At 39.0% G+C, this 24151-nt stretch overlaps 1 pseudogene across 1 annotated transcript; it reads left to right on the top strand.

Moving 5' to 3' along the window:
• Positions 1-1034: 1034 nt before the first annotated feature.
• LOC145618662 (DNA mismatch repair protein PMS1-like) lies at positions 1035-22822 on the top strand (annotated as a pseudogene). The gene is made up of 11 exons (XR_014107963.1): positions 1035-1355; positions 5039-5362; positions 5654-6826; positions 8817-9073; positions 9150-9276; positions 10374-10442; positions 10610-10683; positions 12152-12217; positions 13715-13818; positions 15071-15252; positions 22263-22822. The product of XR_014107963.1 is annotated as a DNA mismatch repair protein PMS1-like (transcript).
• The last annotated feature ends 1329 nt before the right edge of the window (positions 22823-24151 follow it).

Raw genomic sequence — 24151 nt, 5'->3', positions numbered from 1 at the left:
AGACTCCCTAGTAGCAAAGGAGTGCCAATTAGGGCCATATCAATCCTTTAGGGGTATCATCTTTTTCGTGGAAGCAATTTTAACCAACTTAAGTGGTGCTGGCATTGCTGTGATGGACTGATGGAGGAGGAAGAAAGCGTAGTGAGGTGTAATGGAGGAGGTAGAAGAGAGGAAGAAAAGGGAAGAAAGTACAAACTTGCCTCCAAATAAATAAGTGAAATGTCTTATGTCCCCCTAATTTACGAAAGACTAAGAGTGTGTTCTATTCACTTGATTTTCACTTATCCGATTTTATCTCAACTTGTTAAACATTATTAAAAACTTATTTGTTTTTAGACCTTATTAAACCCTTATCAAAACTTATTTTTCCTGAAATGAACTTATCTAAAATTATTACAATATAATTAAAATAAGTGAAAATAAGGTGAACACATCAAACGCTAGTTAGATATACAAATTCTTAAATGGACCTGGTTCACACTAATTTATCGTGGACCACTAACATTAGAGAAACTATGGTTGTTTTATTAATAAAAAAAAAGGTCACTATAATAAAATGAAGGTCACTATGTTGAAAATAAAAGTCATTTTGGTAATATATAGGCTATAAGAGGTTAATTTTTTCAATGAAATATTTTATAAGGTCAATATAAATAGGAAAAGGTGACTATGTTAAAATTAGGGTTATAACGTCGTACTTCAAGTTCACAATAGTATTAAACGTTATACAACTTTTAATAAAGGTTACTATGTTAAAAAATAAGGTTACTATGTTAAAAATAAGGGGTCACTATTTTCAATATAATGTCAGTTCCGTGTGTATAAACCTCGGGTCCATAATAATATTATTGTGGATCAGGTCCATGCAAGTATTTCTAAGTTAGATAAACATGTACTTCCTCATTCCCGACAACTAATCCACGAATGGGATTACAGAGGGAAATCATTTTTCTATACAATATATTTGGCGGCAAAACGTTCCAATTGCATTTCATACACTCCGTACTTCGTACTTACTTAGGGTTCCATCACTTTCACACTTCCACTGTCTCAGCTCATCCCCAAATTCCTCCTTCTTCTCTCTCCAATCTTCGGTGAATGTTTCAATGGCGGAATTTGCAGGAGAAGCTTCAGTAATGGCGAATTCGCCGATGATCAAGCCAATTAATAAGAGCGTGGTGCATAAAATTTGCGCGGGACAAGTAATTTTGGACCTTTCCTCTGCCATTAAAGAACTCGTTGAGAATAGTTTGGATGCCGGCCCAACGAGCATTGAGATTGCGCTTAAGGATTACGGTGAAGAGTGGTTCCAAGTTATTGACAATGGTTGCGGCATTTCCCCCAACAATTTTAAGGTCTAACTTTTAATTTCTTTAATTTTAGTAAGAATTCTAGCTAATTGTTGAAGTATTGAATTTTTTGTTTATGTAATTAACTCTTTATGGTTAATTTTTTCTTCTTTGCATATTTACTAGGATTTTTGCTAAATGGGTTTGTTGTTTATGTAATGATGGTAGTGGTATTTCACTCATGTTTTATAGTTCTTGTAATCGTGAATTCATGCTATTATTTAGGGGGCGTTTGGTATGTGGAAATGAGAATATGAGGATTAGAGTGTGTGATTGGGCATTGAAATTTGTGGGTGGGAATTCGTCGAAGTGTTGCTCATTTAAATGGTTTGGGTAGTGAAGGAAATAGATTGGAAATACATTACAAATTCACCTAAACACCCTTATAATTCACTTGAACTTTCCTTATCAATAATGATATTTTACCCTCTAGACAATAATACTATAAGAGTCGAGGCCATTATTTCCCATTCCCAAACCCACCTCCATTTCCAATCCCCACCTAACAACCATGAGAATTAATTCAATTTTTGATAAAAAAATCTCACTTCATGAACATTAAACAAACACACCCAATTCATTTCTTTAGATGGTGAATGCTATATACACTTAGAGATTTTGAAGGTTTTGTCTCATTGATTCCAATGGGCAATATTAACTCTTAGGGTGTATTGTTATCTCACTTTGGGATGTGAAAGATTTTGTTTGATTTATTGTGCAATCATGATGTATAATTGTATACAAGCTTTTTTGTTGCTTGTAGGTTTATTCTTTTAATATGTCATATGTTTATTGAGCTAAAATTATTGATCCTACAACTCTATGATTTTCCCATCTATCCTCCTCCTGGATGTAGGATGGATAGGTGAAAAAAATATACTTAACCTTTAGTTTCAGCTTAGTCAATTATGTCATAGTTGTTATTTGTCGCTGTCTAATTGATTTCAGTTTATGTATAGCAAGAGCTTTGTGAAAGTGGATGACGTTTGATCAAGATGTGCTACTTTTTGATTTTTTATTTTTTTTTTTCCTATGTACCACAAGTTAGGCTACTTGGGAGTGTCATTCTATATCCTCAAGTTAAAAATTCACTCCCCTCCTTTTTCCCTATATGAACCCATGTACTATAGACTCTTGTTTTTAGAAGAGTTAAGTAAGAAAGTAAGAACGAGAGTTGCTATAAGAAAAAGATAGGTAAAGTAAGAAGATAAAGTAAAAAGTTGGGTGGGTGTAAGGATAAGGTAGATAAAGTAAGAGAGTGAGAGGTATAAATATTGTGTACCAAAGGAGGTAAGATGGTAAATTATGTTTGCTTATAATAGAAAAAAGTAGAAGCGAGTGCATTAAAAGCACCTCAAGATGGAAAGTGGGTACATAAAATAGAAAAGATACATAATATATGAATGATATTTATGGATAAACTATATGTTTGAGAAATGACTTATCAGCTTAATTTGAGGAAATTTGATCAAACAATAGCCAACGATGTAAACTCTGAAGTTTAAGTACCCAAGGGTGGAAAAATTTCTCCCCCTTCCCCTCCCCCTCTACACGAATAACAGTCGGGTCTTATTGAACTGTTGTATCTGGTAGTAAACCATAACTATATGAAGAGACAATGAAAATATGTTAATGTATAGGCAAGAATAGCTGAGTAGCTTGTGAAAAGCATGTGAACATGTCAATTCTATCAAATGAATTGACACACATGGCATGCATATAATGGGGATGCCGCTTTTTATAACTTGATACTTTAAAAAAAAAAAAAAAAAGGCTGTGGAGCAATTTATTACATAAATATTCTTAGTGGCTTTGGCTTTGGAACTAATATTGGTGATTTAGGTGAAAATGTCGATGAATAAATTTTGTTAAGGGAGTAAATTATGTTGTATGAAGAGGATCTCAAGTTTTGACTCTCCTTGTCTTTCACTTTATAGTAGCACCATTGTTTTTATAGGGTTTTGTATTACAGCAATAACAATATTGGTTGTAGTGTAGGGAATGTCTATATGCTACTCCATAACATGAAGGATATATTAATGTAGAGGAAGTAAAGGTTTTCTTATGCAAAGTGAAAATAATGATGGTGGAAGCGTGGAGCTATTATTCTTTTGCAATAAAGGATCTTTGTTTCTCTTGCATGCTTTGTTGATAATTTTTATAAAAATTTATTCATAGATAGCATGGCTTGGTAATGAGATACTTTTGCATTGGAGGGGTGGAGGGGGAGAAGGGAGTAATGGTCTTCATATCTGCAATTAAGCAAAGAAACCTTTTGAATTTCTCATTCTGCTGCTGCCATTAATAATAGCTGTACTACTTGGTAAATTACATCCCTGGGCAGAAAATTCTACCATATGATGTATTTTCCAAGAATATATCTTGATTTTTGGGAGCTCTTTGAGGCAAAGGTTCTGGACATCTGCCATGGGAAAAGGTTATATAGTAGTAAGCTTATTGGGAGGTTCATTTTTATTTTTATCAAAACCTACATGCCTCTCTTCTGATTGGGCTTGCCAAAGTGTCTAGTATGTATGCTGCACAGCTTCCATCATTATGGAGCATTAGTGCAATGGGGAAACTAATCCAAAGAAGGGGCTCATTACGCTAGAAGAATGCCATGGAGTGACACAGACATATGAAGAACCCTATTGCTAATTTTGATATATTTGATCAGATAAGATTTATTTGGTTAAATTTTTTCTTGTCTTTTTTTTTACAAACAAAAAAGAGTATTTTTTTGTAATGGACTGAAATTATCACATATAAGATTAATATTTAACTATTTTAGTTTAAAGGCAAGAGCTTGGATATTTGATTGAAGGATAAAGAAGGATACAAAAGTGATAACTTGAGGCTATCAGTCTCACTAGCAGTTTTAGGCAGGCTACAATTCTCTCACAATACATCAGTCAAAGTTCACATAACATCCTAATGTTCCATTGATAAATTTATATACTGAGCCCTCTCCCCATACAAAGAAACCCTAATCGTAATTGCATTTTTCCTGTTCTGCTACTGCAACAATCAGTCCCGAGTTTCCCTCCTTTTAGTGTTCTATTGATTAGCTTTGTCTTTTTCTGTTGAAATGTTCTGCGCTCTTATTGGCTGTTGCTGATTGTCATGTTGTTCCCTCACTTCAATTGGCTGCTTCCTCCTTCTAGCATAGACCCAAATAGGTGGCTGTGGTGTTGGGATAACCTGGCTCATTACACCATTGGTATTATCCCGTTTTAGAACTGCAATGGACTGAATTCATTTTCTAATCATATGGAAAATTTGAAGTGGAATTCTAGCTTTTTAAGAGTGCACAGGAAACAACTTTTGTAGACTTACTATTTACTAGGACAAAGCTGTAATTTATTATTATTATTATTTTTTATTCTGTAAGCAAGAGCTTTGTGAGAGCCATTCTGCAGCTTATTATGTGATGGCTTACTAATTACTACTAGGATTTATCAATTTTCTTTCAATGCTGAGATGAGGGCATGGCTTCTGACATTCACTTTACTTTTCTTAAGAATGCTTTACTATGCATAAAATGAATATGTTGGTAAAATTGCAAGGGATTTTATTTGTTAAGGCACTTTTCATTCTATCCATTAAGTTGATTAGTGCTTGGTTGATAATCTGGCCTTAATTTAAATGCAGAAAATGAAGTTTTATTTAATGTTATGGTTTTGGTGTAGGTTATTGCTCTTAAGCATCATACTTCAAAACTGGCTGATTTTCCTGACCTTCAGTCTCTTACAACATTTGGCTTCAGAGGTGAGGCACTGAGTTCCCTTTGTGCGCTGGGGAGTTTGACAGTGGAAACTAGAACAAAAAATGAGTCTGTTGCTACACACTTGACGTTTGACAACACCGGCCAATTAGTAGCTGAACATAAGACAGCACGGAAAGTTGGTACTTCAGTAACTGTAAAGAAGCTGTTTTCTAATTTGCCTGTGCGTAGCAAGGAATTCAGTCGTAATATCCGCAAGGAATATGGAAAACTTGTATCTTTATTGAATGTGAGTAAAAGATATTGTTCATATTGCTTTTAATTGTTGTTAAAATAGATGATAGGTGACAATTTAAAGCTGTCATGCAATTTGAAATATTAAGATTCACCTCCTTCCCCCATCATTTGCTTGGGAAATTTATTTATAGCTTTTGTCTTTTATTTGGCCTTTTGTAGTATGATCTTGGAGTCTCTGGAAATTGAAACTTTACTAATATAATTCAACTGCACATATTAAACATGAAAATCCTGAATGGTCTGACTGATTTTGACTTTATGTTTCATAACCTTGTTTCTTCAGGCCTATGCTATTATTGCAAAAGGAGTTCGATTTGTCTGCACCAATATGTCTGGGAAAAGTGCAAGATCCGTGGTCCTGAAAACCCAAGGAAGTGGATCGCTCAAAGATAACATCATAACATTGTTTGGCATGAGCACATTTACTTGTTTAGAGCCACTGAATATCTCATTGCCAGGTAACTGCACAGTCGAGGGCTTTGTCTCTAAATCAGGTTATGGCAGCGGACGAAATATGGGTGACAGGCAATTCTTTTATGTTAATGGTCGGCCTGTTGATATGCCAAAAGTAGGTAAACTTGTGAATGAGTTATATAGAGGTGCTAACTCACGACAATATCCCATTGTGATTCTGAACTTCATTGTTCCGATTATGGCATATGATGTAAATGTGACACCAGATAAGAGGAAGATTTTTTTCTCTGATGAAGGCTCTATTCTACAATTTCTGAGAGAAGCTCTGGGGATGATCTATTCAGCCAGTTCTGTCACTTATAATGTTAGGAATATAGATGTACCTGATGAAAAAGATGATCACTTATCTCCACGCCCTGTGGGATTGCAGCTGCCCTCTGAGCTGTGCAAATCATCTTCAAAAAGAGCTCAAGCTGAAGAAGTATGTGAGGAGAAGCAAGCTAATAAAGATAACATGATATCAGGTTCTATTGGGAAGGGCAACAATCTTTCATCTTTTGGTCTCCGCAATGATGCTCAAAAGTCACAGGACAGGGATTTTGGTCTCAGGGTCCACAGAATTAAAAAGACTTGTAGCTATTCACCAAGCCATGAAAATAATAATACAAGTATTAATATTGATCAAGAATGCCTTAAAGAGGTTGAAAGTGATGTTGCAATCAACAATAATTTGGCTAATAGGCCAGCCTCTATTCAATCCTCACTTACCAAGTTTGTTACTCTGCAAAAGCGGAAGTATGAAAACTTATCTACACCCTTATCTGAAGCCCCTATCTTAAGAAATGAACCGCTTCAACGTAAGTCAGAAAGCAATGATTTGGAATTGCCTTTTGCTGCTGTAAGCTCAGCCACAAAGGTTCACGATTCTGCTGGGCTTTATGAGAATCAAACATCCAAGCATTCTAAAACTGCAACAGATGTGTGTCAACCAAGCAGTCCTCTTCTGAATGATGGTGATTCTTGCGTGGAAGGGATAATAGAGGTATGCTAGTCTGTATTCTCTTGATGAACCTTTTTGTGAACAATTCAAAATCCACACACACAAAAAAGAAAAATACTCCTATTTGTAATGACACCTTTTGTAGTTTTGTTCTTGATGCTAATCAGATTGCTCCTCGGTTGATAGTTTGTTTCAGAAGTTTGGAAGACCAGCCATTTACTATTGAAAAGTTTTAGTTGCACCCAGAGAAAACGTAGCTGCATAGATAGTAGGATTATATCAGAATTTAAACATGAGATTGGAGGCTTTGGAGTTAGTGGTGCACTCCATATTGGCTTCAATGGTAGGGTTGTTCGTGGGATGGTGGTGATCTTGGGTGCAGTGGTGGGATTGTTGGTGGAGAGGACGAGAGGGTTATTTCGCTTTAGTGGTGGTGCGGTGTTATAAGGTTTGATTATTGTGGCAGTCAAGGGTCAAAAGGTATTTGGTTGTTGAGTTTGGGGCTTAGGGTGATTCTCTTGGGAGGGGGGGGGGGGTGTAGAGAGTAGAAGAAGGTTGGGTAATCACACGGGTAAAGGGAACGATTCTCTTGGGAGGAAAAAAAGGAACTTGATTACCTTTCTTTTTCTTGGAATTCCCAAACCAAACACACCGTTATTCTTTTGACTATGTCTTAATAAATATAGCACCAGTAATCTATTCACTTGTTGACCATGATCTAAGTGGTGCTCTAAAAAAACTGGGTGCATGTCTCGCCTACCGTGTGTGTCCTTTACTTCATGATGAACTAAGCTTCCTTTTACTTTTTGGGACTCATGAAATGATCTGAACAATGAGATCTATTGTTGAATGCTAATTTAATTTTTTTAAAAAAGGAGAATATCAAGAAATTATCAGTATTGTTGACATTAATAATTTGAAATACTTCTTTTGTGGAGTGGGTTGCAATGTTCGCTTCGCTAAAATCTGAAGAAAAATGAAGTTTACAATGAGTCAATGAGTACTAGTAAACTTAATTACTCCTATAACCATGCTCTTTGGCTCACTAAATTGTGAGAGAAAGCTCTTTGGTTTGTAATTGTGGTACTCATGCTACATTTAAAAGATCTGGTTGTCATGTTTGAGAATTTTAGTTTGGTAGATCATATCAAGCCTAACCTATTTTTTTGTAAAAAAATGTTTATATGTTTGGTAAAGTGGCAGATAGCCACTTACAACATGTGAAATGACATTATCATGACTATATCGTAATCGTCTATATCTTGTGGATAAGCTTAGTAAAGTAAGTGAAGTTGCCATTTAAGGTGGCTCGAGAAGGAGAAAGTAACTTGCAGTAGGTGATGAAGCTAAAAGGTATGGGGGATTGGTGGAGTTGTACACTATATTATTTGATAGGCATATGCTCCTATGATTTTTTTTTTTTTTTTTTTTTTCCTTCTTTTTTTTAGAACCAAAAGTTGCTCCTCTTCTGTTTACCAAATGTCTATATGTCACATGGTTGAAAGGTCCAAAGATGCTACATGCTATTGAAATTTGAAGTATTTATCATTTGGAAACTTAGTAACTACCTTGGACCTATTGTCCAATACTATTCCTTCACCCGATTAATTTAAAATTGATTTATTGACTTCAAAGGATTTAGGTTCCCCTTTATACTGTAGCAGAGGAGATGTTCTAAAAGAGGGAGAACAATTATATCTCTATATAATGAACTTAAGCAATTATATGTCACTAGATATTCTTAGGAGTTCATTGCCTAGATAAATCATGGTATCACTGAGTCATTGCTCTGCCTAAATATAGTGTTCTGTATGCAATATGGTATCAGATCAGTGTTACGGCATTAGAGGATGTACCAAGAGTTTCCCTGTCTCAATGACTGCACAAATCTTGTAGAAATGTTTCTTGTACTGAGACTTGGTTTGTTACAGAGATTAATGCAGATCTTGCTAACTTGTTTATTTTATCTTTTGGATTGCTACTTGTTTATTTATTTGGTCATTTGGAGCTTAAAACATCACTTAAATTTCAGGACAATCAGCTCCAAGAAAAAAGAGTGCCTGCCGCAGATGTGATCATACTAAGTGAATCAAGGAGTGGAATCTCAGAAATTGAACTAGAAGAGGCACCACTTGGATCCCAGTCGTTACTAGGTACCCCTCCTTCATCTGCTCCAAAGGCCTCTTCTACTTTGCAATTCAATATGAAGGATCTCGTGAAAAGGAGGAAGCAGAAATTATCAATATCTCATTCAAGCTTTGATGCTTTTACTAGGACAACAACCAAAAGGTTTGTGAAGTATCAAATCTGGGAAATAAGTTTTCTCCCTTATTTTGTCTTTTATAAAGTAGTTGATGATATATAGGTGCTATGCTGCTGCGACACTAGAGCTTTCACAAGTAGATAATGAAGAGTGGAAAGCTAGGGCTCTTGCTGCTGCAACCACTGAACTGGAAAGGCTTTTCAGGAAAAGAGACTTCGGCAGGATGAAGGTAAAGAAATTGATTGCCTTGTCCGTAGAGTTAAAGTTTCAGCCTTCAAAGTTTGCTAGCAACCTGCCTATGCCGTTTGATGGGATATAGGGTAGCTATTTCTTTGACTTCTAGGTTAAGAAGCAACTGCTTTTTATTTCTTGTCCATTGTTAGCACGAGGTCCTGTCGATGAGCATGCAATTTTGAAGTCATGTTTGGCTTCGTCTCAAGAGAAAAATGAGCCAATACTGTACTCTATGTTATTTATGTTATGTGACCTGGCAAACTTACCAAAGCTGACCTGGAAGCTTTGGGGTTTGATGAAAATTTTGAATTTAAAACCCAATTATCTGAATCCTATAAATGAGGAATCCTGTTGGTTGGGGTTAAAAATGGGTTAATCTGCAGGACTCAAAACCAAATTTTAATAATATAATTTTGCTGGCTTATAAATACAATAATTACAGCAGGGATTGTTTGAAGATGACTAAAACTCTCTCCAATGCCTACCCACTTCAATTTCTTCCCTTTGTATTGTTTCATCTGCTGCCAATAACAGTGTCATATTTATTAGAGAAATAGTATTGACCTGCATTGAAACTGATATTTATTATTCAAAAAAAAAAAAAAAAAAGAAAAAAAGAAAAGCGTAGGTGATATTGAGCCACTGATTGACCCAAACTCTATGTTCTGGTGACTGGTGAGGTCGTGTAGTACTAAACACCGTTTAAGCTACTGATACGCCAACTCTGATTACTGGACATGAAATGGAGAGCACAATGGCCTTCTCTGGTGTTGCAACCTTTAAACTGCCTCATCCCCTTGACCAAGCTTAACCATTGTTGTCTTTCTATGTGAAAGCTATAAATTTGACTTTGTTTCAACTAATATAGAATTGCTTGCTTGGAAAGGCTATGCTATGTTACGTCTTACCCCTGCTTTACAGTTTACACTCCAAACTTCAATTGGTATTTCTAATACTGTAGCAGGCTGGAACTGTCACTAGTTTTTTTCTAAAAGTATCGGGTATGATGCATATTGCAGGCAGTTCATTGCATTTTGTTTAATCATGGTTGATTTTCATGGTATCGTATAACCCCTTCAAATTCAATTTTAGGTGATTGGACAATTCAATTTGGGTTTTATTATCGGGAAGCTAGATGAAGACTTGTTTATTGTGGATCAGGTAATTTTGGCCAACGGACTTTATATCTCTTTTCTTCTACTCTGTCATAGAATAACCACAGACCCAAAGTTTTCTGTTATTTCGGTCTGTAGTATTACTTCTAATTTGATTATTTCTTCTTGTTTTTACATGCTACTGGATTAATGATATATACATTCAATCACCAGCATGCAGCTGATGAGAAGTATAATTTTGAACGCCTCTCAGAATCAACAGTCATGAACCAGCAGCCTTTATTGCGGTAATCTTTTCTGCCTTTTTTAATGGTCCTTGGATAGTGAGACTGATAAATTGGGGTATCTTGAGAATAATTCTATGTTACATGCATTTGTTCAAAATTAGCTGCTATGCTTTTTGAATTGTGAAAGCTTTTTCAGAAGCAAGCATCAAGCTTTTGCATTTTGCCAACTGCATCTTGTTTCAAGAGTTTCAGTATCCTTTTCTCTTTATTATTTCGTTTCCCCCATTTTGTCTAAGTCAAAGATTCTGCTCTATTTACTTAGTAGAGTAGTTCTTGAACCTCCCGCCTGCAGTCACAATCCATTGCAACAGCAGTATAATATCAAATCCTTGACGGGCTTCAAAGGACACTAATTATTTCCTCCTGATAACTAGTTTGCACCTCTTTCTAGCATGAATAGTGTTGGTTTATTACTTTATTACATCTCCACTTTATTGTCATATACAGATTAAAGGGCTGATCATGATAAGTGACAAGATGAGTTTTAGATCGTGTATTTGTACATGTCATCATTCTTATGACCTCCAACAGTCTAATTTAAATAGCTACCACACATGCATCAATTGCTATTTATTGTGTGTATATCTATTGGTCGAGCCTACTCTTGCTAAAATTTGGACTGGACTGCCAACCTGACTCTTGCTTGGCCTTCAAGTCTGTCGACTTCTGTTCAATAATTGTTTGGCTGTTGGACGCTATATTAATTCTTGATAAATGTGTTACGCATTAGACTAACAGCAACTGAATCAAAGTAATTATCAGTTTTGTGACCAAGAATGAAGTTTTCTTGTTACTCTTTTCACACTCATCTTTCTGATTTTCTGCTTTGATAGTTTACAGTGGCTGTCTTTTAGAATTTTTGCAAGAAAAGATTATTGTAGCCTCATCGTCTTTGTGATGAATATGAATTCAACTATTGTGGAGTTCAGCTTGCACAGAAAATTCCGACTCTTTGACCATGCTTTGTGATGTCGTCTGTTTTGATTGAAGCAAATTACAAGTCACTTGTCTACCTCTTATCTTTGGCTATTGTATGAGCAATTTTGATTCCCTTTACTGACTCCAGCAGCCAATAAAGTGCATATTTTTTATTACTACTTTGTGGCATATCAACAGAAGACGTAGATAGTTTCACTATTTGAGCAGTGTATGACATACCCTTAGAAAGTCAAAATATCTCTCTTGCAGAAGCCTTTGAGTTCTATCCTATAATGCAGGCTCCATGAAACCTCTTCCCCCCATTTTTATTCCTATATTCATTTTTCTTATCTCTGACTCTTTCACCTTTCCATTCTTTCCTTTTTGTGCTTGTTGGCATTTCAGGGAGATAATTGTGCATATGCAGATGTATATGATTGAAGCTTAAATGATATTTTATTGCCCGGCTATTGTGTTTCTTTAAATTTTCAATGTACATATGTAAGGCCTATCTTAAGCTATTTCTTGTATTATCTCTTTGTACATGCAGGCCAGTCAGGTTGGAATTGTCCCCAGAAGAGGAAATAGTTACCTCAATGCATATGGATATAATTAGGTAACCTAGATATCTAAACCTTGCCTCTGCATCCTCATTTTACTGGCTGTATGTATTTTTGTACATTCCATTTAATCTACCCATGCAAGTAAAGTGCCATGTATTTTTTTTCAACTCAATTTTAATATCCCTTTCCTTGCAAATCAATAACAGGCACTAGGCAGCCAACCCTTCTCTTGCTTAAGGGTTGATCCATATCCCTCTTGGCTATGATGTATACTATTTTAGGGGTTTTCTAAGTATTTTATGGGAGCTGTTGGGGGTGGGGATGGTTGAGTTGGTAAGTGTAATCTTTGGTTAAGTTGCATCCAACGGTCCAACCCAATCTGGAATTCTGGATAGATTTTTTGCCCATTATAGACTTAGTGGTCCAACCCAAACTGTGCAATGGTGCAATGTACACTATTTTAGGGATTTTCCTTAGTATTTTATCATCTTTGTGATGAATTGTAATCCAACTATTGACCACAAATTATCCTTATGCCCGTATTAAACTCAGGGTTGATGGAGTTCGGCCTTGTGGCTTTTAAATCTACACTAGCTCTTAGAAAGGGAGTCCAAAATTAACAGGACCTGTGATCATGCTGATATGATAAATTGACAATAACATCATCAGTTTAAAAAACTACTTGGCAACCCTCTTTTGTCTCAGTTGATCAGTTAGCTAGAGCATAGAGCATCACACAATGGCAGCAAATTAAGAAGTAAAAGATGGTTAAATTGATATGATCAGAATTACAATAAATCGAACGATAATTCCACTTTCGAGAGGTGGATTCTCTCCTAGTATGAGCTTTCAAGAGGCTCACTCTCTCTCAATGATAAACCACTCAATATTCAACATATCCTCTTTCCTCCTAATGAGACCTATTCATAGAAAAATCCCTCCTAATGAACCTCTAGCTTATTCTCCAAGTTACTACTAATAGACTATGACTAACATGCCCTCCCCTAAATATTGATTTCTTGCAAACTTTTGCTCACTTTGGAAGGATTTTTAGATCTTCCATGGAAAGAAACTGGAGATTTGGGTTCATTACACTGATGTGTAGGAAAATGGTGAGTGGTGTGCCATTAAACTCGCTGCTCTTAAAGTTTAGGCTGGTGAAGTGAGACCTAAGAAAAATCTATGTTAAGGCATTTGAAACCTATGGGATAATTTATATTTTCATCAGAGATAAAACTTTATGTCTAGGGAAGTAATTTATGCTTAAATTATTGGTCTCTAAAAATGCTATATATAGGGTTAGACATTAAGGATTAAACAAGCCAGGCAATCTGGCATAGCTGCATTTGTATTTAACTATTGAGTGCACTTATTTTTATCATCTTCTTTATGTACCTTAGAAATTGGGATTACTATCCAATGTCCATTCATCATGCTGTTTTTTTTACAGTTTTAAGGTTTGTTTGTATGCTTAAGACCCTTACTTTATGTGTTTCTTTAGCAGGACATGTTTGTCACTTCATCTCACATATTAATCGTGATGACTGTAGGAAAAATGGTTTTATCTTGGAAGAGGATCTAGATTCATCCCCAGGCAACCGCTTTAAATTAAAGTCTGTGCCCTTCAGTAAAAATATAACATTTGGAGTTGAAGGTAATGTATTCATATTGCAAACTAATTAGTAGCATTTGTAGGATAAGTTGTCACATCCATTGTTCTGCAACCTTTTCAGAAGAAATCTGATCATCAGTACATGAGTACATCACTCTCTAATCACCTAAGTCTTTTGATCTTTTCTGATTAGGATTATCTATAGCATTATCAACATTGTCATTCAACTATGTGAAGCCTTCCTTGAACCTCCAAATACTCTTGCAATACTTGGTTATATGCTGTTTTCATGCTAAGTAGTCATTTTATCTCCTGTACCCACCTTTGCCGCTGCTGAACTTGGCCTTTAGCGATCAAAATCATCAATGGCAGTCTGTGTCGTTGATTCGATATCCTCTTCATATGCTTCTTGTCTCAGTACAACTTGAGTTAATTTCTTTCTATCGAATGCAAACAGAACATAGCTTTGTGAGAATAGCATCTCTAATCCAAGAGCAGCTTGTTTTCTTGCTGTAAGTCTTCAAGAACCCTGTATTTGTAATGCACTTCTTTGGCCACCAGATAACCGTGCATATTCTTTCAGTCCCCCCCCCCCCCCCCCCCCCCTGCGTGGGTCTCAATGAGTGTGAAGTTTCTTGTTAAGAAATAGCTGACATGTGTTTATCTATCTAGATGATGAGAACATCATCTTAAAGCCAACAACTAAAATCCTACAAGGCTTGCACCCTAAGATGAAAAATCTACATTAACCTTACCTCATGAATGTTTAAACTTTAAACTGATGAGTAGGCACATAATTACGGACTTATGTAAGCACCATATTGCCTGGTGCTTGGATTTCTTTTTTGTTTCTGGAAAGTCCAAAATTCTTTTTCCAAGTCTTATTAGCACAACTTTTTCCTCTGCTCTACTTTGGCACCATAGAGAGTTTTTAGTAAAGTTTTGAATGTCATGTCAATTAAGCTTTAATCTGATCCATTGGATATATTAAGTGTTTTTCTTGTTCCCATGTGCTGTGTAACTAGTCATGGCAGAAAGAAAATGGTGTCCTCTGCTAGCCGTATTATACCAAGGAGTACTCTTAGTTTTCAAGCAATATTTTCTGGGTTTAAAAAAAAAGTCAATTGCTAATCATTGCCTTCAGATATCGGGAGAATGAATGGATGATTTCTTATCACACTAAAATAATGCTCGACATGTGTATATCTCTGTTTCTATGTTTCTTTCGGTGCAGCTTTTGTTGCTATGGAATCATACTATGGATGTTCATAATGTGCTTTTTATTCTAGTACAGATGTAAAAGAGCTCATATCTACTCTTTCTGATGGTCATGGAGAATGCTCGATTATGAGTACTTATAAGATGGATACCTCTGACTCAATTTGCCCATCGAGAGTACGTGCAATGCTAGCATCACGTGCCTGCAGGTCCTCAATTATGATTGGTGATGCACTTGGAAGGAATGAGATGCAAAAGGTAATGTCTGCCGTCTTCTGAAAGTGAATCCTCTTTGATGTTTGTTTCTTTTATATTTCTGTGCTGAGACTTAACACTTACGTAACTTATAATATTTGAGACGGATGATGACCCTGCCAAATTGCGGTTTGGGTGGCTGCAATTTTGTAGGAAGTAGAAGCAAATTCTGTAATTTCTTAGGTAGGGGAAGCAATTTTGTAGCTGCAATTTTGTAGGAAGTGGAGATCTCTGAAGTGGTAAGCGAGTTTACACTAGAGGAGGGTAGATTACTTAATAATAGGAGAATTGTGTTTCCTAGGAATTTCAAGCAGAAAATACAAAGGTTGCTCAAAGCAAGCCAACTAATAGGCAAAAGAAAATCTAGTTTAGTGCGGGTTCCCTGGACGGGCTTCCAAATTTGAGCAGCCGTGGGGTGTATCATTGGAGGAAATTCTTCCCGTGGGAGAGGGGAAGGTGCCTTTACATTTTAATGAACTCACTTAAAACAAGGGCATGCCCCCACTCCGGGGTTCCTGAAGCAAGCACTTTGCATACTTATGAAAGTCTTTGACACATCAGGTCTCTAAATTCTTACTAACCTATTTCATGGTTTGCTCCATATAGAGAATGATGCAATGCACTCACCCTCACCACCAATCACAATCACTTACAGCAGAAGACAGAGAAAGCAGCCACAGCAGGAGGGAGTACAGCAGCAGGGGAAGGGGCAACACACCTCTCCTCCTCAAGCAGCAACGGCTCTTTAGTGGAGCAGACCTTTTGTAATTTAGCAAGAGGACAAGAAGAGTAGCTAGAGTAATTAAGGCATTAGGCCAATGAGAAGAAGGGAAGGAGTAGTATAAATATTGTAAGCCTTAGATGGCATAACTATCCAGAAATTGTATGAGAAACCTTGGAGAGTAATGGCCTAAAGCCATTGAGCGCTGTACACTTTTGCAAATCAATCAAAAATCCAACCTTTCAACTAATTTTCTGTCTAAAAATATCTTAGAGTATTCCACTTGGTATCAGAGCAACCATGCCGCCGACACCACTAACAGTAACGCCGGAGCGAGTGGCGGCGCTGGAAGAGAAAGTAGAGGAGATGCTGGAAAAATTAGGAGAGGGAGAGAACTCACTTTCACGAACCTTGCTGAAGCAACAAGAGGAAGCCATGGAGAAGTGGAGGATAAGAGAAGACGGGAAGATGGATAGATTCCGTCAAGACGTGAACCAGCAAATCCACATGACGGCGGGAAGGCGGGACAAGGTCCTTGACGAGATCCGAGGCGCCCTCAAGACCCTAGGCAAACAACCCACCCAGAATGTTGGGATAAACGAGGAGGTGGAGCAACCACAGAACTTGGGAGGAATCAACGACTCGCCAATCGCTAGCGGTGGCTATAACGAACCACCAGCAAGCGCCGGAGTGCTCAACGGACTGAGATTCGGTAATTGGAATCTGGGTACAGGGTTCCAACCGCCGCCCAACCCACCTCACAATGGCTACACCGACGAACCACCCCACAACCATAACTCTGACAACCGCTGGAGATTCCGAAAATTCGACTTACCCACGTTCGACGGGTCGGATCCGGATGGGTGGATCTTACGAGGAGAACAATACTTTCAGTTTTATAGATTGACCGAGGCGGAGAAGTTGCAGGCGGCAGTGGTGGCGATGGAGGGTGACGCTCTGCGGTGGCACCAATGGGAATCTCGCCGGCGACCGGTGATGAATTGGGAAGACCTGAAGATGAGACTCCTCACGCAATTCCGACCCGTTAACGCCGGTACCCTTCACGAGCAATGGCTTGCTGTGACGCAAACCACCACGGTGGCAGAGTATCGACGGGTGTTCATTGAAAAGGCTGCACCTTTACCAGATATTCCCGAAAGTTTGTTGAAGGCCTAGTTTATCAATGGTTTGAAGGACGAAGTGAAGGCGGAGATCCGAATGTTGAACCCGTTGAGTTTGGAGGATGCCATGGATTTGGCGGTGCGGGTCGAGGAGCGAAATCGGGTCGCCGGACTTAAGAAAACGGGTGGAGTATTTAGTAGATCTGGGCCGTACTCATACTTCAACAAAAGCCCAGCCACCACTATCCTAGGAACTGGGCCAGCCCAAACCATATCCCACAACCCAACTTATAACACCCACAATACCCAACCTTATAACCCAGCCAAAACCCAAACACAAAACAGCCCAACTTCCAGCACATCCCAAAGCTCAATTGCTTCAGTTAATCACCCCGCAACAACCAACTACAACCGAGTAAGTACTAGCTCCGGTCGATTTAACGGTGAGGTTCGACGGTTGACGGAGAAGGAGATTCAAGATAAGAGGGCGAAGGGTTTGTGTTTCCGGTGTGACGGTCGTTGGACGAGACCTACTCATGTGTGCCCGGCCAAGCAACTTAGTGTTTTGTTAGTAGAGGATGAGGAGTATGAAAACCCCGGTGAACTAGCAATCATGGAGAACGTGTGTGGGGAAGAAGAAGAGGAATTGCCGACAGCCATCTCTATGAACATTGTGGGTTTGACCAACCCCAAAACCATGAGACTCCATGGAACCATCAATGGACAAACCGTAGTAGTCATGATTGATCCCGGCGCCACACATAATTTCATAGCTCAACAAGCCGTGAAGACACTTGGGTTAACTATAACGGGAGACACTCCTTTCGGTGTTTCTTTGGGCAATGGCGAGAACATTAAGGGAAGAGGGCAATGCAAGGGTGTGCGCTTGAAGTTACAAGAAGGAGTAGAGTTGGAGGAAGACTTCCTACCTCTTCAATTAGGCAACTCGGATGTAATTTTGGGAATTCAATGGTTGGAAAAGCTTGGAGCCGTGCTTACGAATTGAAAGCTCCAAGAGATGACATTCACACTTGACCACCGAACGGTAACAATACGAGGTGACCCGAGTCTAGCCCGGACGGGAATAACTTTGAAGGCCATGATCAAGACATTGAGGAAGGAGAGTTGAGGGTTACTTGTGGAGTTGAATCGGATAGAGGGCACAAAGGAGGAGGGAGGAACCGAAGAAGTTCCTGAATTTTTGGCAGGGGTAATACGTGAATTCGAAGGGGTATTTGAGACTCCTAAAGGGCTGCCACCTATTAGGAATCATGAGCACTCGATCATACTCAAAGAAGGCACTAATCCCGTGAGCGTCCGTCCTTATAGATACCCTCCATTCCAAAAGGACGAAATCGAGAAGTTAATTGGAGAGATGTTAGAGGCCAGGATTATCAAACCGTCCACTAGCCCTTTTTCGAGCCCGGTTCTTTTGGTGAAAAAGAAGGATGGATCTTGGAGGTTTTGTGTAGACTATCGTGCCTTAAACAAGGAGACCGTGGCCGATAAATATCCCATTCCCGTGATTGATGAGCTCCTTGATGAGTTGAATGGGGCACAAGTGTTCTCTAAGCTTGATTTGAAGGCCGGGTATCATCAAATCCTAGTGAGGCCGGAAGACACACATAAGACGGCTTTTCGGACACATGAGGGGCACTACGAGTTTTTGGTGATGCCATTTGGGCTCACAAACGCTCCGGCCACTTTCCAATCGCTCATGAACGAGGTATTCCGCCCCCACTTACGCAAATTTGTCCTTGTGTTTTTTGATGACATATTGATTTATAGTGCTAACAAGGATGATCATATTATGCATTTGCGAATTGTTTTAGCTACACTTGAGAAACATACTTTATTTGCAAATATGAAGAAATGTGAATTTGGTAAGGAGATAGTGGCATATTTGGGCCACGTAATATCCAAGGAGGGGGTTTCGGTGGATCATGACAAAGTTAGGTCCATGTTAGCTTGGCCCACTCCTAAATCCTTGAGAGATTTAAGGGGGTTTCTTGGGCTTACAGGATATTACCGCAAATTTATCAAGAATTACGCCCAAATTGCTTATCCTCTAACTGATCAACTGAGGAAGGATAATTTTGGGTGGAGCCCCATGGCCGACGCTGCATTTCAGCAACTCAAGGAGGCGATGACCTCCGCACCAGTTCTAATCATGCCGAATTTTCAGAAGACATTCATAGTCGAATCCGATGCCTCCGGATTTGGACTCGGAGCAATTTTAATGCAAGAAGGGCGACCCGTGGCTTATTTTAGCAAGGTGCTTGGTCCCGGGGGAAGGAGTAAGTCGATCTATGAGAAGGAATCAATGGCCGTGTGCTTGGCGGTGCAAAAGTGGAAGCACTATTTGTTGGGGAGGAGGTTTGTAGTGAGGAGTGACCAACAAAGTCTTAAATACATCACACAACAACGAGAAATCGGCATGGAGTATCAAAAATGGGTGAGGAAGTTGATTGGATTCGATTTTGATCTTCAATATAAACCGGGGGTTGCTAATCGGGTGGCCGACGCACTTTCAAGGAGGGGTGAAGATGAGCAGGGGAGAGAATTTGAGGCTTTACTGACCACGCAAGGAGTGGATTGGAGTGTTTTGACACAAGAAATTGAGAAGGATGCGGAGCTACAACAATTGAAGGAGGCCGTAGAAAAGGGGGAGGCCGTGGCTGGGTATACAATCGAGCACCAACAGTTATGCTACAAGGGGCGCGTGGTGATTCCTCGACATTCACGTGTCAAGGCTGCTCTGTTCAAGGCGTATCACGATTCTCCGGAGGGGGGCCATATAGGAGAAACCAAGACTTATTTGAGGCTCGGAGCGGAGTGGTTTTGGAGTGGTATGAGGAAGGATGTGTCGGAGTATACGCGGCAATGTATGGTGTGTCAAAGGAACAAGTTGTCACAGCAGTCCCCGGCCGGCTTACTACAACCGTTGCCCGTGCCGGAGCAGATTTGGGAGGACGTGACGATGGATTTTATTGAAGGCCTTCCTCGTTCCAAAGGAATTGACACCATTCTTGTGGTAGTTGATAGATTGTCAAAATATGCTCATTTTATAGGACTTAAACACCCCTTTACCACGTATGGAGTTGCTGAGGTGTTTGTAAGGGAGGTGGTACGATTGCACGGAGTGCCGGGAAGCATTATTACTGACAGGGATCGAATATTTGTAAGTGTCTTTTGGAAGGAATTGTTTCGTTTACAAGGAACCGATTTGAAAAGAAGTACCTCGTACCACCCGCAAACGGATGGTCAATCCGAGGTGGTCAACAAGAGACTTGAAACATATTTGCGTTGCTTCGCTAGTGGGCAACCCAAATCGTGGGCAAGATGGCTGGCGTGGGCAGAATACTCGTACAACACCACCCCACACTCTTCCACTCTTTACACACCCTTCAAGGCGGTGTATGGCAGAGACCCGCCACGCTTGATCAGCGTGGGAGCTGGGCAGACCCCAGTAGATACGGTTGAGGAGGTGCTGCGAGAAAGGGATGTCATGTTAGATGAGTTGAAGTTCAATTTGCTTCGTGCCCAGCAAATCATGAAGAAGAATGCGGACCGTAAGCGAAGGGAAGTGGAATTTTCCGTGGGTGATTTGGTGTTCCTCAAACTTCAACCGTATCGGCAGAAGTCTTTGGCAAGGCGTCCTTTTGAGAAGTTGGCTGCCAGATTTTATGGGCCCTTTGAGATTATTCAGCGCGTGGGTAGAGTGGCATATAAGCTGAAGTTGCCAGATCAGTGTAAGCTACATCCGGTCTTTCATGTTTCGCAACTCAAGCAAGTGGTGGGGGACCGTTATCAAGCTCCTACAATTCCGGACCAGATAACACCAGAGCTGGAACTCGTGGTGGTGCCTGAGGCTGTTCTAGAGACACGGGCTAAAGCAGGGCAAGGATCAGCTTTTGAGGTCCTTATTAAGTGGCACGGGGTACCTGATTTTGAGTCTACCTGGGAAGACCCTGCAGCTATCAATGCCACCTTTCCTGACTTCCACCTTGCGGACAAGGTGGCTGTTTTAGGGGGGGGGGGTGTTGCAATGCACTCACCCTCACCACCAATCACAATCACTTACAGCAGAAGACAGAGAAAGCAGCCACAGCAGGAGGGAGTACAGCAGCAGGGGACGGGGCAACACACCTCTCCTCCTCAAGCAGCAACGGCTCTTTAGTGGAGCAGACCTTTTGTAATTTAGCAAGAGGACAAGAAGAGTAGCTAGAGTAATTAAGGCATTAGGCCAATGAGAAGAAGGGAAGGAGTAGTATAAATATTGTAAGCCTTAGATGGCATAACTATCCAGAAATTGTATGAGAAACCTTGGAGAGTAATGGCCTAAAGCCATTGAGCGCTGTACACTTTTGCAAATCAATCAAAAATCCAACCTTTCAACTAATTTTCTGTCTAAAAATATCTTAGAGTATTCCAAATGAGGGACTTGTTATGTCCTACATAGGAAGAGGTTTAATCAGAGGCAAAGAAAGAGTTCTTTTTATTCAGTGGCAAGCCATTCTATCCTAAATGCTTCTTTTCCTCTTTGCCATCACCTGTAAATTACTCTATGAATACCAGTGTACTGCAACCTGCCTATTAGTGGACACAAGGGGCCTTAAAAATGTATTTGTTTGACTGCTAATTGGCTCTGGGTAGGAATCCGCAAGGCATGCCAACAGCAGAAGACCTCATCTAAAAGCCTTGTCAGACTCTTCCTCTTTATCTGCCTTGGCAATTATGGGATGATTAACTATGGCAAGAAAGACAGCCATTTTAGTGGTCTTAGATAAAACGTCGAAATATGCCCGTTATATTTTAACTTACCTATCCCATTTTCATGAGAGATAGTCTTACTGCGTGGGTTCCCAGGATCTGTTTATTTGAAATCAAGAAATTGTCCTTGAAATACATTTTTCAAACTGCAACGAACATCACTAAAGCAAAGCCTAGCCCTGTTGGTGCTCCTCCTCCCCCCCATCTCTCCCTCTAAAGGTTGAGTTTGGGTGTGATTTTTTCTTTCTCTTGCATTGGCATGACCGAATGAAGCTAAAATCCTCTTTTTAAACGCTGAATTTATTTCTTCCCTGCTGCAGCATAGTTAATTTGTATGCTATTAGCTTTAGTATTTCTTGTCATATGTTTTCTTGTGTGATTTTCATGTACAATAATAGATCCTTGAACACTTGGCTAAAACTGAAGTCTCCATGGAACTGCCCACATGGAAGACCAACCATGCGCCATTTAGTCAACTTGGCTGTTATTTACGATAGAGAAGATCCGGAAATTACTAATTTGTGATGAACATTGATGGTATTTATATCTCCAGTCTCAACCAATGTGATGCAATTTTGTCAGTTGCCGTGTACAGTTTCGTAAAGATGACATACTTGGATCCGAATGCATGAATAATTTGATCAATATTTCTTATAAAAGTGTCAGGCATATGATGTGTTGAATATCTGATAACCCTGCTTTTTATACCATTAAGGCATCAAATTTGCCCAAACTCACGTCTACCTTGGTGAAAAAATGAAACAAGTAATTGGTTGGCACGCTTACTGTGTTATTGGTCAAGGTTATGAGGATCAAGAACTTGCGTCCCTAAGGAAGAAGACTAGGAAGGCAGCATTGTAGACGGGGTTAATCAACTGGAGCATATAGTTGCAGTGTCAGATTACTTCTCCGGTATTCGGAACAGCAGGAGCCACTTTACAAACAATAGTGATGGAAAGCAGTGGAAAAACTACTGGGTTTATGCACAAAAACTGTGTATAATGTGTAGGAAACGAAATCATCTGTGTAATGTGAAGGAAACGAAATCATCTGTACACTTTTGATGAATGTATCTGAATTCTCGCAGGCTCGCACGATACACAGCAATGCGGACCAGCAATTCGGATACAAGTCATACAAGATTGGATTGGATTGAGTTTTTGTTTTAAGACTACTGCATATATGATTTGTAAATTTCATTAACCAATGACTGTATATTTATTACTCCGTGATTAAAGTTTTTAGTTGTCCCTATTTAACTTTTTGCACTATCATTAACTTTTTGCCCAAGTGTATATGATTTTTGCTACATCCATAGTTTAGGGGTCTGTTTTATGCTTCACTCTAATTTTCACACCCAAGTTTCTACCCATTTCTCTCTCCAAATCTCATAAAACCAAATAAAAAGTAAAAAATAAAAAAATAAAAAAATTAAAAAATTAAAAAATTATACGGAGTAGTTATTTATCATTTAGAGATGTCTTTAGTTCGACTATTTCTTTACATAAACCAAATAAGATCATAATTGTTGGCGGAATATGGTGTGATATGATAACAATTTTTTGGTACAACAGACTATACCGTGTAACAGGGGTTGCCCGAATTATTCAGTTAGGGATTACTCGAGTTACTCGATCAAGGGTTACTTGAGTAACCCCGGCAACTCGAGTAACCCTTGACCAAGTAACTCGAGTAACCCCTGACCGAATAACTCAAGTAACCCCTGCCGCACGGTAGAGCAAGCCGTATACAAAAAGTTGTGTATTGATAAAAGTTGAGTAGTTTATGAGTTTGTCATTGTGGAGAAAAAATAAATAGGGACTGATTTATGATATTGATTCAAAAACAATGAAAAAGAGAGGAGAATGTTTGCAACTTTTTATAATGAACTTGCCCTGCCCATTAAGCTCTTAATCACCTCCGTTTAAGAAAAAAAAAAAAAAAAAAAAGGCTCTTAATCACCCGCTACCGCCTCTATTCTCTTTTCTCGCCAAACTACCACCATCCACAGCCCACCATTGCAGTCCCGGCAACTACCTAAACAACCCAACCACCATCACTAGCTCAACGACTCACATTTACCATGAACACCACTCTAATCTTCATATTCGCTCATTCCAGCATGAGTATATAAGCTAAAGTTGATGGCTAAGGTGTAATTCAGCCTTCTTCTAAGACCAATCCAAAGCACATTGAATTTTTCCAAGTGATCAATTGATAACATGATGTTGAAATTATGAACTAATAGAAAGGATTCAGAACAAATATAATCTTGTGCGTGTAATCC

The sequence above is a fragment of the Chenopodium album genome, chromosome 26 (genome assembly GCF_948465745.1).
Source record: "Chenopodium album chromosome 26, dcCheAlbu1.1, whole genome shotgun sequence".
Lineage (NCBI taxonomy): Eukaryota > Viridiplantae > Streptophyta > Magnoliopsida > Caryophyllales > Amaranthaceae > Chenopodium > Chenopodium album.
Note: the sequence above shows the minus strand (reverse complement) of the source record. Positions and strands in the feature narration are given on the sequence as shown.